A 15,388-nucleotide genomic window follows, 5' to 3' on the forward strand; every position below is an offset into this window, starting at 1 on the left:
AATCTTACTATGCAGATGGTTTCATTCACCAGAGCGGGGGAGTGGGGGAGAGATGTAATGACATAAAGAGTATAGGTTGCAATATATTAAGAATAATATAGGCTTACTTCTGGTTTATGCAGTTGTAATGGCATCCTGTGACACATGGCCTGGACTGAGAAAGGTGAAATTACAGTGTATCATGGGAGTGTGGAAGAATAATGGTAGTTCAGCAGGCACATGTGACACTGCACCAGCAGGGTAAGAAGGGAAATACCACTGAATGCCTGTCATTCAGCAGCTCTGCTCCTCCATAAACCACCCAGAATGTAAATTTATTAGATACTTTGTTTCTAGACTATATAAAACAATTTAAAAAAGCATAAAAATCAAAAGGAGAATTGTGATTGTAAATTTGCTTGTGCACAGCTCCACAGATGAATAGACCAGAAAACATTGATTCGTTCTGTTTTTCTGGGTTTAAACAGCTGTGACATGGTCTTAATCCATGTGTGCTTCAACATCAACATTTAGCCTCCACAGTCTCTTTGATTTTTTACCAACAAGAGAAGCTGTGTAAAACTTGGTTCACGGTCAAATTTATGGTTGAAATTTGTCGGCATACGTAAAGTGGAAAGTATCGTTGATGTGCGTGAAGTTGTCTTACTTACTTGTCTTACTCTTCGCTTAATTATTTTATACTTCCTTTTGCCACATGTTTCGCATACAAACAGTTGTTAGTTACATGTTCAGTTCTTACTTGTGTGTCGTTTGAGCAGTATGCCTTGTAGTTGAACAATTTGCAGTAAATGCGTTCGCTCAGTATGTTGGACCATGTTGCCATCATCATATCATCAATGTCCAAGCACTTTGATTTCAATACATGTTATAGGATGTATAGATTTAATATCTTTATGGTTTTGTAGATAGCATGCTTCTCACAATAGGGACATTTAAAATAGACCAATGCACAACATCTCGAAAATAATACATAACAAATAACATCTGATCATTATCAGATTTAACAAACAAAAGGAGGAAATCACCATCCTACTTCAGGAACATAAACCTTCCCCGTCAGGTTAGTTTTGGGCTGAATAAGAGTTTGTTAAATTGGTTACAGGAAAATTATGTATTTTTAACCATTTTTCTAAAAACCAAAGGAAAACCCCTTTCAGTGGCTATGGAGGTCTGTAGATGGTCCGACTCTTCTGATAATGCTGTTGGTTTTATGTTAGATTCTTGGCTGGTTGAAGTTTATCAGGGTTTGGTTCATCTTGGCGCTATAACGCCTGGCTTCAGCTGATTGGTGGCCCCTATAATGATTGTGTCTGAAAAAAAGGAACTTTTTTACTTATGGGCTTGTTTTATTGACACTATATTTGCTTTCCAATAATAAACTCGCCTCTCGAGTGGGTTAAGATCAGTGTCCAGCCCACAGTGTTAGATAGAGATAAACCCAACACTCGTAACAGACATTCTACTGTAGATCTCTGTGGCGCTCTCTCTCCTTCTCGCTGTATGCCCTTGCCTCTCTCACTCATTGTCTAGAGAAGATTACAGAGGGGGAGATACTTCGAGAGAGAGAGAGAGAGAGAGAGAGATGGAGGAGGGGGAAGAGTTGGAATCCTCAAGTATTTAGCAGGCAGTTAATGTACTGAGGGATAATACGACGTGTCCACAGGCAGCGTCTTTATGTCCAATGTGTTTTTACCAGCTTCTCAGCAGCTTGGCAGTGTTTACACACTCTAATAACAAGTGGCGTCTTTCAGGGACCCTTCGGTTCATTCACCATTCAACCGCCAGTCCGGCTTTAGCCTAATCCCCTCCCCCCCTCGGCACACCACTCCCATACAAAACACAAGATTTCAATTTTTCACTGTAATTGCCTGGTTTTTAATTCCACGCACCCCATCAAGCCAAGATTGGAGCTCTAGCCAGATTTCAGGGAGGGGAGGTCATCCGGGGACCGTTGGGCAGCAAAAGATTTTGGGGCGGGAGAATACGCAGATTTGGGCGGCTTGGAATTGGAACTAGGCGAAAGGGAAGTAGTTGGAGAGTGGTCTGCGTGGCTACGATAAAAAGTAAGAAATTACTAAGTCTTAGTTTTTCTGAACGGTGGCGGCTGAAGCCTGCTGTTGTCCACGTCGCGAGTAATCTGCTCTGTGCTGTGAGAGACGCCTGCTGGGGCTTGGATGGAGGGAAAAGTGGCAAAATATGAAGAAAAAAAACCTGAGGAGTTTGTGGGCGACATTAAATGTAAACTTTCATCTTTGGTATAGGGCTGCTGTGTGGTCATCAATCAGCTAACACAGACTTGGATTAAATATGGCACTGTTCCTCTCCAGTCATTTGGTGGGGTCAGGATGGACAATCGTGATGTTTGTCCAGGTTTTAATTCTATCCAGGATGTTCGCATGATTTAGAGAACCTTGGTTTTTCATCTCCATTTAACATTATCAAGGTGTCTGCTGTCAGTCTCTGGGACTATCATCATCTCCTCTCAGAGTCAGTCATTGTTGAACTGATGGATTTATCCGAAAAGTAAAGGATGACTACACTTTAGTCATCGCTGGTTTATGGCCTGAACATTTTTAACACATTCTGGTGGATTTGTCCATTTTATAATGGGTAGTGGAAAATGAGTATCAACCAGAACTGAACTGATCCTCGTCATCATTACAACTTAATCATATTTTTGTTTTCTCTGACTAATGCATGTCTCTTAATAGCTTCCTGGCAGATATTGGTTTCTCAAAAACAAATTAAGGGGCCTAATTAATTATTATATCAAGATATGTTACTATTTTACTATCTATGACCTTGATGATAATGACCAAAAAAAGCCATGATAAAAGGAGACTGTATGGCAGAACAGTTGTATTGATTGTGCCTTAAGAAATTGGCCCCTGAGTCTATCTCACAGAAAATATGGGACTTTATGCTCAATATATACCATATAGGTACTATAGGGTGTGGTTTTGGTCTGGGTCTGGTCCGGGTCTGGTCCTTTAATGAGCTAGCCTCTTAGGTACCAATAAAGGGAAATCATAAAGCTTCAACATACAAAGGTCCACAAGGATGTTGTTTTCTGTGTTTGGGGAAAAAAGAACTTCACTGGGCTGCACAGAGTGCTGACATTTACCCCATCCAACACCTTTGGGACTGTGAGCCAGGCCCTATTGTCCTACATCAGTGCCCGACCTCACTAGTGCTCTTGTGGCAAATCTCTGCAATCAGGTTCCTAAAATGTTGTGAGAAGCCTGAAACCATAAGAATGGAGGCTGTTAGGGAAGCAAATTAATGCTAGTTGTTTTAGAATGAGACACTCAACAAGAATAAATTGATCTATTGTTTGGGTGGCCACTGTCCACTGTACACTTACATTTATCCATGTGGTGTACTTTTACTAGGATAAACTGCGTGACTCACGTCCGTAAACGATACATTCATATGTTGTGTGTTTCCCCAAATGCAGACATCTGCTCATCCAGCTATGATGATCTGATTGTAGCTCCTCGAAACTGAATCTGCCCATATTTATCTGATCTAAACACAGCTGATATAATGCGGATTTACACTTCTCTATCTCTCTCATACTAACAGCACTATTATCTTCAAGTGGACAGGTAAAAGGCTTTGATTTTCCTTTTAATCTGGCTTCTGCTTGGCACTGGGATGGTTTCCAAAACTCACTTTTCTCTCTCTCTCTCTCTCTCTCTCTCTCTCTCTCTCTCTCTCAATCTCTCAATCTCTCACACCATCTCCCCTCTCGTCTCTTCCACACCTGTTAGCGCCCCACAGATGTGCACTTGCTGCGCCGTATATTTGTTCAAACAACAACACTTTCTCCCATCATCAAACTCAGGATGAGCTGAAACAATCAGGCAGCATTTAAGCTGAGCGCAGGCCAGCTGTACTGCCCATTACCTCCATTCACACTCAAACGCACTTACACACACACACACACAAACGCTTTTTTGTAGCTCACAGATACACAACGGCAGCGGATATGAATGTAGCGAATATATCCACCAGAGAGTGGTTATTCTTCGTTTCCTGTCACTCATTAAGGTTCGAGCCGTCCCTCATTTATCTGCTTCTGCTCATCATTAAGCTGCTTTGATCGCACCTCAACGAACATCGTAGCGGCCTCAAACAAAAGAGGGATATTGTGACAGTCACCGTGTTTTGTCTTTCGTCTCTTCAGAGTCTTTGATTTATTGCTAATGAGGATGAGGGAAGCGTTGATTGTCTAGGAGGAGGACAGCCTTACCTGCCACACACCATCACTCTTTAAAAAAAAAAAATGTAAGTGTGAACGGTGGAACACTGCAGCTCTGCCTTATTATTGTTACTCAGAACTTCCTCTCATAAGAACAGGAGATGATTTTAGCAACAAAATAAGAGAGAAACTGAAGGGTGCTTACAATGGAAACCTTTAGATTTACAGTTATACAGTAATTTTAACATACAGCTTTTTGAAGACTGTCTTTACCAGAAAAATGGACTGCATTGATCATTTGTTCAAACACTTCACATTTTCATGACAAGCAACCTCTCGCTACCACGAGTACTTGCTGTCCTCTTAAACACATCACAGGAAGAACTTTGGGGTAGATGGTTGAGTTAACAAACCTCTGGGTTTTTTTTTTAGCGTTTCCTCTAGAATTAACACAAGTGTTACCCAACCTCATCCAAGTAGTTTTATTGCCTTAACTTAGCAAATCTGATCCATTGAGGTGGCAGTTTGGATAGTTATTTATCCAGTGGTCATATGGGTAATTTTACAAGATACTGGCAATTTGTCATTTATTGCAGGTATGAGGATTTGTTGATTCACTTTGAAGTTTACCGATTCATTCAACTTACTATTGTTTTCATCATCTATTACTCTGTTAAATATTATCTCTATTCCCTAAAAAACTAAGGTGATGTCTGACCATTATATAAAGAAAATACTAAGGTATTCAGCTTATCACATTAGACAAAGAAAATGAGAAGCTAGAACCAGTCAATTGTTGTCATTTTTGCTTAGAGATGCCCTAAACCATTAATTGGTTAGCAAAATATTATATAAGTATTACTCTGTTGATCAACTTATTACATTTGTGTTTAATAGATCAAGGTTCTTTCCCAGTTGCTCAAGTAAACTGCATATCATACAAGACTTCTTACCATTCTGTTTTACAGGTGATACTGTTTTTTGCAGATTTGTTCTCCAACAAATATATTGGAATTGATTGATCTAAACTACAGGGTGCTGGTTCTGTCTTAAACAGTTTGTAGGAACAGTTTAAGCTTGCAAAAATGGGGAGAGCCTTTGTTTAAATTTTTCCTCTAAAACGGTACATTTTCATCATGCTGCTGGAGAACAGGCTCATTTGGTTGTCTTGGTGTTGCAGACCTGCAGGCCTCCACAGTCAGTGGAAGTCTTCTAAATAAACTACACTCGTGTGTTTAAAGGGGGGAAAAAATGCCCGTGTGCTACAGCGGTGTGGAGATGCGGTTGCCGTGACACTGTGTACTTCATCAATTACCTGAAGGTCCTAACCTGTGGTACCAAGATGACCTACAGGCCTGAGAGGTTAATAAACTATCTCAGCTCTGTGTAATTGACAAGAGCGTGCACAGAGAAAAATAGACTGTGATGGTTTTTCTCTCTGCACCCCTCCCTCTTTTTTTGTCCTTTCTTTTTTTTGTCCTTGGGTTACAGTGTCTCTCCTTCCATCTCCCCCCAACCCATTTCATACCGGAGGAGGTAGAAATCTGTGTGAGTCTGTGTCTGTTGTGTATCATTCCTCATGCGAAGCCTTGGCGAAACTATCAGTGTTATCTGCTAACTTTACCACCTGTGTTAAATTGAAGGCAGTGATGTGGAAGAGGTGTATATCCTCCTTTTCTCTTTTCTCTCTCTCATCCTATCTCCCTCCTCTCTCCCCTTCCATTCATTCCTCTCTACCCTCCCCTCTTACCTCTCTTTTTGTCTATTACCCTCATCCCGTTTACCCCACCCTTTGCCTCTCTCTTTCACTCCCCCTCTGTATCATCTGTCTATTAAAGAGTGTGTGAGGCAGACCGGGGGTTCAGATGGCCATAAATGAAAAGATATGCTGTGAGGCTTCTGGGTGGTCACTGTAGACATATAGTACAGTGGTCACATTGGCTGCCAATGCAAGCCTCACAAAGTTGTGAATTCATGTATTTTTTGTGACCAACGTTTTTATTACCTTACATTCCATCCTCACAAGATTGCAATAAAATACATATATTCAAATAATACATGAAAAAGAGAGAGAAGCAATGTACACTCCCCTTGCCCACTCAACCTCATACCACCTCAACACTGTTGCCGTTTTATAAATATTAAAGTTTAGTTACGTTTTTTTGATTGCAATCATCTTTTCATATGCACACTAAGCTAGGTGTCTACCACCTCATACTCGCCCAGCCACATATCAAAATATACCTATACCTTCAATCATATTTTACTTAGAGGATATCACCAGATGTTCAGCTCTTGTAATGGCTTGTAATGTTTCTCTTTCATTATTGTGTACATGCAATTATTAGTTCTTAGACTAATTAATTGATTAATAGATTGAGTATGTGGGAGTCTCCATCTTGTGGTTAGGATATTTTTGGCTGCAGTTAAGCAGAATTCCCATAATTTTGATACATCATGTTGTGTAAAAGGGACCATCAGCTTAAAAAAAAAAATCTTTGTTTCATATCATTTGAAAGCAGATTTCTTCATCAGGGTAGAGTGACAGAGTGACTGACACCATACAAGATATTCTAGTTTTACTTGTGAGCTTTATTTTAGATTTCTAGCTATGTGAGATTGATTTTTGGCCACTTGTTTCAACTGTCAAACTTTTATGTGATAATTCTGTCCAAAACTAAACAAGGAAAATGTAAAAAAAAAAAAATGTGTGCGTAATTCTCTAGTGTCTCACCGGAGCTGTGCACTTGACTACAATACTGTACATAAACATGTGTTTATCAACATCTTGCATAGACACAAAGCATCACACACGCTCCTAGTTGAGTGTGTTGTTCCCATGCAATGGTGCAGAGTGGATCAGTAGCAGAGCAGAAAGATTTGATTAAGGTGTGCGTGTGCGTGTATGTGTGTGTGTGTGTGTGTGTGTGTGTGTGTTTACGCCTGCTGTGACAGAGCATGTACCATGACTCTATAGAAATCTATCTCCCTCAGTAGATTTCACCCCTCACTTCATTTCCTTAATGACTAAAACAGCACCCCTCCTCTCTCTCTCTTTGTGTGCAAGGCAGACACACACACACACACACACACACACACACACACACACACACACACACACACACACACACACACACACACACACACACACACACACACACACACACACACACACACACACACACGCACACGAGCACAGGAGCATGCAAGCTTCTGTTTATGAGAGTCAAAAAGGAAGTACGTTTTTTTATGCTTACATTTTCATGACAGACTGAATAAAGATGTGTGAAAATACATTTTGGTTGAATACAAAATGTGAATGTGATGTTAGGAGACTTTTCAACAAACAGTAATGTCTTACTGTTTGTTGAAAAGTCTTCTTCTAGTTTTACCTCTAGGAGTACTAAAGCTAGGCTTTGGTGTGTTGTTGCCATCCACTGTTGTTTACCCTCTCCCACGATGTATTGCAGTTATTTAGTTTGACTACAGTATAACATTTACAGATTCAGGACCAGAGGATGCACACACAGTTATAATATAATTTTGCGGGAATATAAATACTGTATATAAATTCAAAGGGGTTACTGATGACTCTTAAAAACTATTTTATGAGTGCAATTTTTTTTTTTGACCTAGTTGTAAAATGACTAAAGCGGACTTAAAGTACTGACAATGGTCTATTTAGACTGTACCAACTTACTTAAACAGACTTTCATGTCTTTGAACAACCAGTGCCTGATCATGGGTCCTCACTTCTCCCCATTTTTCATGTTTAATGTCCTTTACCTAAAGGTATGAAAGCAAACAGAGGACCCACATTTATGGGGCTAATGTTAGCAGGCTTTCCACTGCCTGTTCAGCTGCCTTCCAGGAAACACACATATATATCAAATGGGTGAATCTCCATGAGGAAACACATCAGAAAGTTTCTCTTTAGTCTTGAAATTGCTTTTGTCAGGGAGCTCCTTGATCTAGTTTTCTCCCATTACAGCTGTCTGCATGTGTGTATCCGGGAGTCTGCATGTATTGGCTCCCTATATGTACTGTGTATTTTAGGTTGGTAGAGGTAGGTGATATTTTTAGTCCGTGTATGTATATATACCCACAGTCATCCCACAGGGAAAGAGAGAGAGAGAGAGGGGTGAAATCTATTGAAGTGGTTCTGTAAAATAGACTTTGTTCAGGTAGTCACTTTGTTTTCATGCTGATAATATTCATTTAGGGAGAGAGATCTCTTTTCCTTTTCTTCTCTGCTCCTCTTCCTCATCTTGCTCTCCCTGGTTTAGCTCCTGGCTGCGGGATTAGCCGCCAGAGAAAATGCAGGGTAAAATTAGCCTTCGGCTGTCCCTGCGGGCCGCGACCATTGATTTTCTGCCACAGATGGAGAGAAAACGCCGGTGCTTAATGTTCTTAATACCACCAGAGAGAAGGAATTTTTTTTTATTGCTTTGGTTTTTGTTTAGCTGCTCTGCTTTTGGATTCTTATGGCCTTGTGTGGAGCTCCTCTGAAATTGCCGCTTTTATTTTCACACAAATTCAAAAATATTACAGACACCCTTGAGCAATTCATTTAGGTACAATCTGATCTCTAATTAGTAGCTTTTTTTGTTCCCAAAACATCAGTGGAATTTAGACCTTCTCCTTTGTTTTGTTGCCAAAGTAGTAACAGTTTCCTAATGCTACATAATAGAAACTGCTGTCATTTTAGAGACATTGTATTCGGCCAGAAAAGGCTTGGATTAAGTTTAACTGGAAACCATTTACATCGACGGATATCAGATATTGACAGAATTTTCATCGTGGTGTGAACTCCTCCTAGCTTACATGTATTAAGATTTGTTAAGATGTGTCACTGTGTTTCGATAATGTGTTGGTGTTCATAGCACTCAGTACTGAAAACAGTCAAGCACTAAAAGCTACCATTAAAGGCAGAGTTGTAATCTTCTTATTCACTGTTTGATCAGACAGATTTGAATTTAAATCATAATATGGTGGAATTTTAGACAATTTTGCATACATAAAGTTCTCCTAGAGCTTCTTAAGTGTAGTTTATGATTGTGTCACTCCAAAAAAAACACATAAACACTCCAAAGAAAATCCCAATATAGATTATGATAAAACATGGGTTATCTATTTTTGGAATTTGTATACTATGCTCGTTTCCACAAATCTTGCAGAAAAGGTGGCACTCATGAAGCATAAGAAGTGAAAGAAGCGTCTCGTGCTTGCTGACACTGGAATCTTATATATTATGTACATTTGAAAGCAGTTGATTGTAGCTTTGGGTGCATGCACATATGGGTTTTCTTTGGAGTACATGCCTGTTGTATTTTTATTTGTAACATGGGTGCTGGTACCATCGTATTCAAAAGTCTCTCCTGTCGTCTTGTGGTGCATCTGGAAGGGTTCCAGTTCATTCGTTTAATATGATCTTGTGTTTCTCTGTATAAAGAGTCACTGTGAACAGTTGAGGCCACTTTGAGAGTTTTTCCATCCAAATGATGTCAATGAAGATCAGTTGTATTTACTTATTGGAAGTAATTATCCGAGTCACAATGGGCAGATACAGAACAAGTCTTTTCAATCGGAGAACTACTCCTACATATGAAAGCTTCCCCTCTGCATGGAAAGAAAATAAGAAAGCAAGTGAAAAGAAATCTTGATAGGACTTTTTTTTTCTTTTTATAACACAGTGAAATTAAGCTAAATTATGCTTTTTCCCATATATTTCATTCTCATATGGATTTGTATATGCCATAAATATACAAGACCATTGTCACAAAAAGCAATGCAAGTATATCCATTGATTTGACGCACAAATGAAACTAATTTAATTAGACTTGTGCTGAATGGTCTATACAAATATTTGGGGTGTAAACAACCTGCATTTGCAGTTCCATTCATGATGCTCAAAATTATTCAGGACGAACATATGCGTGCTTCGAGATTGCACACTTGTGTGTCTGACAGTAAGACGGACAAATAGTTTTCTTGTTCCTACTCTGCCTGCGTGTAATTGAAAAGTGCAACATTAAAAGCAATGATGGTGGTTAGATGATGTAAGTCCTTGGTTGGCATAGTAAATTAATTTCTTTGTTTGTTGCGTGTTATATTGTGCTCTCTGAAGTCTAATATTAATTAGGTTTGTACACTTGGCGATATCTATGAGACAAACTGAATAGTTATTGATTAAGTCTTTGATTTTTGTACGTCCATCGTTCATCATTTTCTAATCTGATCGACAGAATATTAATTCAAGGACAACAAAGTTATGAAGCATGAAAGCTCTTGCTTTAATTTGGGTTAAGACAAACTTTCCTTAGCACGTTGGTATTTTGAGTACATAAACACGCTGTATGTAAGTCTGAGAGGTTGGAATTTCTTTCTCTTTCACACCTCCATTTTTCCACTTTGGATAATCTCTGCTTTTTCTCTCTCTCCAGCCCTTACCATTACCCGCCCCTCCCCTCCTCTCCCTCCCAGTCATGTCATCTTGTCCGTACCCCACCTATCTGTTCGGCTACATCTCCAAGATGCTGTAATTTCCTTGGCCCGGCTTGATGTTTATTGTGAGGCTGAAATTGAAAATGGCCTGTAATGGAGCGAGCCTCACAGCCCCGGGACCAATTCACAATCTAAATGACTTGCTCCTTTTCAATGGCATCGACTGGAGGGCTCTTTGTGCAGCCTCGTACCTAATCAACCTCCGGTGTGACCCCCAGCTCTCGTGGGCCGCTGCCGGATTAATGATAAAATCATTGGTTCAAACAATTATTCGACCTGAAATGGCTGGCCATTTTATTCTGAAAATTAAAGAATGTGAAATTAATTTTTCTCTGCGCCGTGTTGTAGCAGCGCCACTTATGGCTGAACTCTGCCCCCTAAACTCTTGATTTCATATGAAAGAGTGCTTTTACTTTATCTAGTTTCTCTCTTTTACCCTTTTTTTCCAAATCCTCCTTCTGTGTGCATTGTTGCAAATAGCTTCCCAGGTGTCAGAGTAGCAAGGCTTCAGCTATGTGCTTGTCTTTCTGTCCTTCTGTCTGCCTGTCTGTATGACTCTCTTTGTATCTGTCTGCTAACCAATCTGTCTCCCTGCCCATCCATCTGCCTGTTTGGCCATTTAGTCAACAATCATATCACATAAAATGTATGTAGATATAAAGAGTGAAGATATGAATGACGATAGCGATATGTTATATATACTGTATATTCATTTTATTATTGACTGTAGGACAAATACAGCCAAAGTGAGCCGTTTCAAACTATATCAGAGCATGCACTACAGAACACGTTGCTCATTGTCAATAGCCTCCGGGTTGGTGCTACTCATGCAATTGCTAGGATTAAATTCAGTCGAACTGGTAATTTAACCAACAACCTTTCAACCTGCCAATCAGTCCAAAATATCTCCATTGTGTTGTGTAGCTTTGCCTCTTGGGGGCAGAGTCTGAGCTTGCTGGAGACATTTCCCACCCTCACAAAAGCAGAAGAAGAAGTGAAAGAATTGTTGTTGGTGGTGGTCTGACCGAAGATTCAGAAGCAGTTAGTGTACCGAGTAGTTGTGAGTAGGACTGCTTACCTAGATAAGTTATTTTTTTCTGGCTGTTGAACCAATAACCTTTAATCTCTTCATCAGTCCAAAATACCTGCTTTTGTACTGAAATGTCAGCTTTACTTTGTTGTCCACATACAGACCTACATATATGATACATAATAAAATGTGACTGGGCCATAAAGCTCTATTCTTTGTAGTGACCTTGGTATACGTAGTCGTTACTGTTGGGACTGTAAATCGCATTCACAACCCCTACGAGATGATTAGTTTCACAATCAGACTTTGATCAATTCTGTTTGATAACATTTGGAGAGTCTAGAAGAGGCGCACTATTGAATGATTTCATTCATATTTTGGTTAGCAAAGGGCAATTTATTTTTAATTAGCTTGCTCGGCCGGCAGAAGTCTTACCCTTTTTTGGATTTGGCAGAATATACTGCAACAGCTTATTACTGCCCTCTACTGTTTAGCAATAATGACCTTTATTACAGTTATTTATAATTGTGTAAAGTCAAATACTATGCAGATATTCCATTTATTTCTTCATTTTAATGTAGTTATTGCTAAAGTTTGTGGTGCACATACACAAGTAGGGTGTAGAAGTGAGATGGCCAACTAGAACTGCTGACTATATAATGTATTTGTGTAATCAACCCTCAATGACCTGACCTGATCTGATAATAATTATTTAAATAAGATAATCTTTAATCAACATTCTGGTTTATTTAGGAGTCTGACCTAAGGAGAACATGCTTAAAACTCTAAATTTAACATTTATATTATTTAATACATATCTTGATAATGATTAATATCAATCAATATGAGAATTTATGTATTGATAACCTATAATAAAGTACATCCAGCAAACAATATAAATATCTATAAAATTAAAGCTAAAGCTGGCAGCAGTAGGTTGTTTGTCTTGGTTGTACTTCCGTTTCCCAGATAGTAACATCTTTCTCCAGTCACGGAGGAAGAATGTCGTGGTCTGACCAGTATTCAGGACATATTTTATTTTTCCAAAACCATTGCTTTTCATTTTGAAATTACTTTCAGTTTGGAGTTGCCCTTTATAAAGAGAATAACAAGAGGCAGTGGAGGAATAACTCTCAATTATGCAACGGAAGCCGAATAGAAACCATGTACAATGTTGAAATTAAGAAATGGAGAACCTCAATGTTTCAAGATCTTCTTCTTTTGTTTTATGAATATGCAGGTAAATACCCTCTATTTTCCGTATCTTCCTTGAGCTCATTGCAAGGTGTTATGCTTTAGATAGATGATGCTGTAAACTCTCAGAAACGAGAATAAGGTTTCACTATTGAGAGAGAAATAATGATCAGGGATTCCATGATGTTTGACGAGGGAAGCGAAAGGTCGAGGATTGAGGTGAAGAAATGACATACAACATGAGGGAGTCTACATGTGCTATCCCTGTGTTTGCCTGGAGATCTCTCCAGGATGTTTCCCCTTCCATTCTCCCAGTGCATGCTGGGATAGTGACCCCGGGTAAGTGAGCCTCCAAGATGGATGGATTATAGATCGGCCGTCCGTGTGCAGCTAAAACTCTGATGAGCCCCGCTGTGCACTTGTGTCCGTCAAACACCACTTGATTACTGGCTGTGTATTTATCATCATCATCATTATCATTATCAGTCTGCTCCCCTCTCTTAAGTCTGAGACAATGGGCTCTCCTAAAAGGCTCTTATTGAACTGGAGCTCGCTAGCCCTCGCAACCTCAGCCGGGTGCTAGTCCTCCTCAGCAGCCTGCAGTGTGGCTAGGTAATTACCCCGGGATTGATTCCCTTAAAAGAGACCATTTCTTCACCTCCTGCAGAATCACTAAGAGGCTTATAATAAGCCCTGCTCACCTCCATAGCTTCCTAGCTAATGTCTCGGCGAGCCAGAGCCTCTATTGACTTGTTGATGGAGATGCTGGAGCTGTGCTAAAGGCAGCGGAGCGAGGGGAGGAGACTCTCTCTTCACTGTAGAGACTTGATTATTAAAAAAGGCCGCCAAGTTCTGTTTTCATCACACCTTAGATACTATCTATGTGTGCCATGGAGATTTCTCTCAGGGACATCAATGGAAGGTTTTTCTGGACTTAAAACAATCCTGCACCTTTGCACTGCGGCTCAGAAATTAGCTTTATTACGTTGGTGACTTATAGGAGGCTCTGGGACAGTGGTGAAAAATAACTGCAATTTGAATCATAACTAAACTCCAAAAAGTCTGAATCCTGGGTTGCTCGTAAAGTTTCAGGGTATCAGAAGTCAGTCATGTGAAAGTTTGGCTCACATTCTGCTCCCTTTAAACAAAACCGCCTTCATGGCTTTGCTAATTATCATTCTGAGGATGCAGCAATTTGTTACTTCCAATCTGCCAGTCAGCAGCGGGGCATGAAGGAGGCCGAGGGCCAGAGAGAACAGAGGCTTTCATTCATTCAGAGGAAGCAGCAGCCAGTGACAGAGGAGAGTGTGTGTGTGTGTGTGTGTGTGTGTGTGTGTGTGTGTGTGTGTGTGTGTGTGTGTGTGTGTGTGTGTGTGTGTGTGTGTGTGTGTGTGTGTGTGTGTGTGTGTGTGTGTGTGTGTGTGTGCTGCAAACATATATATTTTTATTTATTTATCAATTAATCTGACTTTTATTTTCTAGATTAATTGTTTGGTCTATAAACTGCAAGGAAATAGGGAAAAATGTCCATCATAGTTGAAGTCTTCAGATTTCTTGTTTGAGAAAACAAATATTCAGTTTACTATCACAGAAGAGAAGGTAGCAAATATTCACATTTAGAGTCAAAATGTTAGCTTTGCAGTGAATGTGTTGAATGTAAGGCATATTTGCTTGTAATTAGATGATTTACAGATTATCATAATTATTGCTGGTTAATTTTCTGTTGATCGATTAATCAATGTATTGACTAGAACTAGAACAAGCCAACCTAGGCCAAACCTGGTCAGCCAAGGTCAGTCAAGGCCAAGACACATGAATCTGTCAGATAGTATGCATTTATCATAATACATATCCAACGTTCTTATCAATGCTTGTAGATTATATTCCTTAAGCATTGTCACGAATGATGTTTACTGTGCAAACAAAACGTTATCTAATCTCTAAGAGAAGATGGATTAATATTGGATCCAAACATTGTGAGTTCCTTGGCTCATTCAGGCAGTGACTCAATACTCAGACTCAGACTCAGTCAGTATATAGTACTTTTGAGTAATTGTGAATAAAGAATATGAATCAAAATGAGTGAACAACTATGTGCTATTGTAACTAAAGAGCTGCAAGTTTACAAGTTTAAAGGACATTGTAGACTCTTTCTTTCACTCTTTCTTTCTTTCCTCTCCTCTGCGTTCTAAGAAGAGCAGAACATTTGCTGACTTGCATTTATATTTCATAACATCAACAAACCAATGAAACTTCTACTGTCCCCAATGCAATGATTGCTGAATACAAATGTTCGGCACATCCATAAAAGCTCTTCTTTTTTTCAAGTTTGAGTTTCATTTGCTCTGCCGTCTTCTGAAAGGTAAAACGTGTTTTTATTGGACACAGTTCAAACTGCTGAATCAGTCAGTTTGTTTGTTTGTGTGTGTGTTGCGATGAATATGACTGAGCGCAAA

This window comes from Anoplopoma fimbria, chromosome 8 (assembly GCF_027596085.1).
Source record: "Anoplopoma fimbria isolate UVic2021 breed Golden Eagle Sablefish chromosome 8, Afim_UVic_2022, whole genome shotgun sequence".
Lineage (NCBI taxonomy): Eukaryota > Metazoa > Chordata > Actinopteri > Perciformes > Anoplopomatidae > Anoplopoma > Anoplopoma fimbria.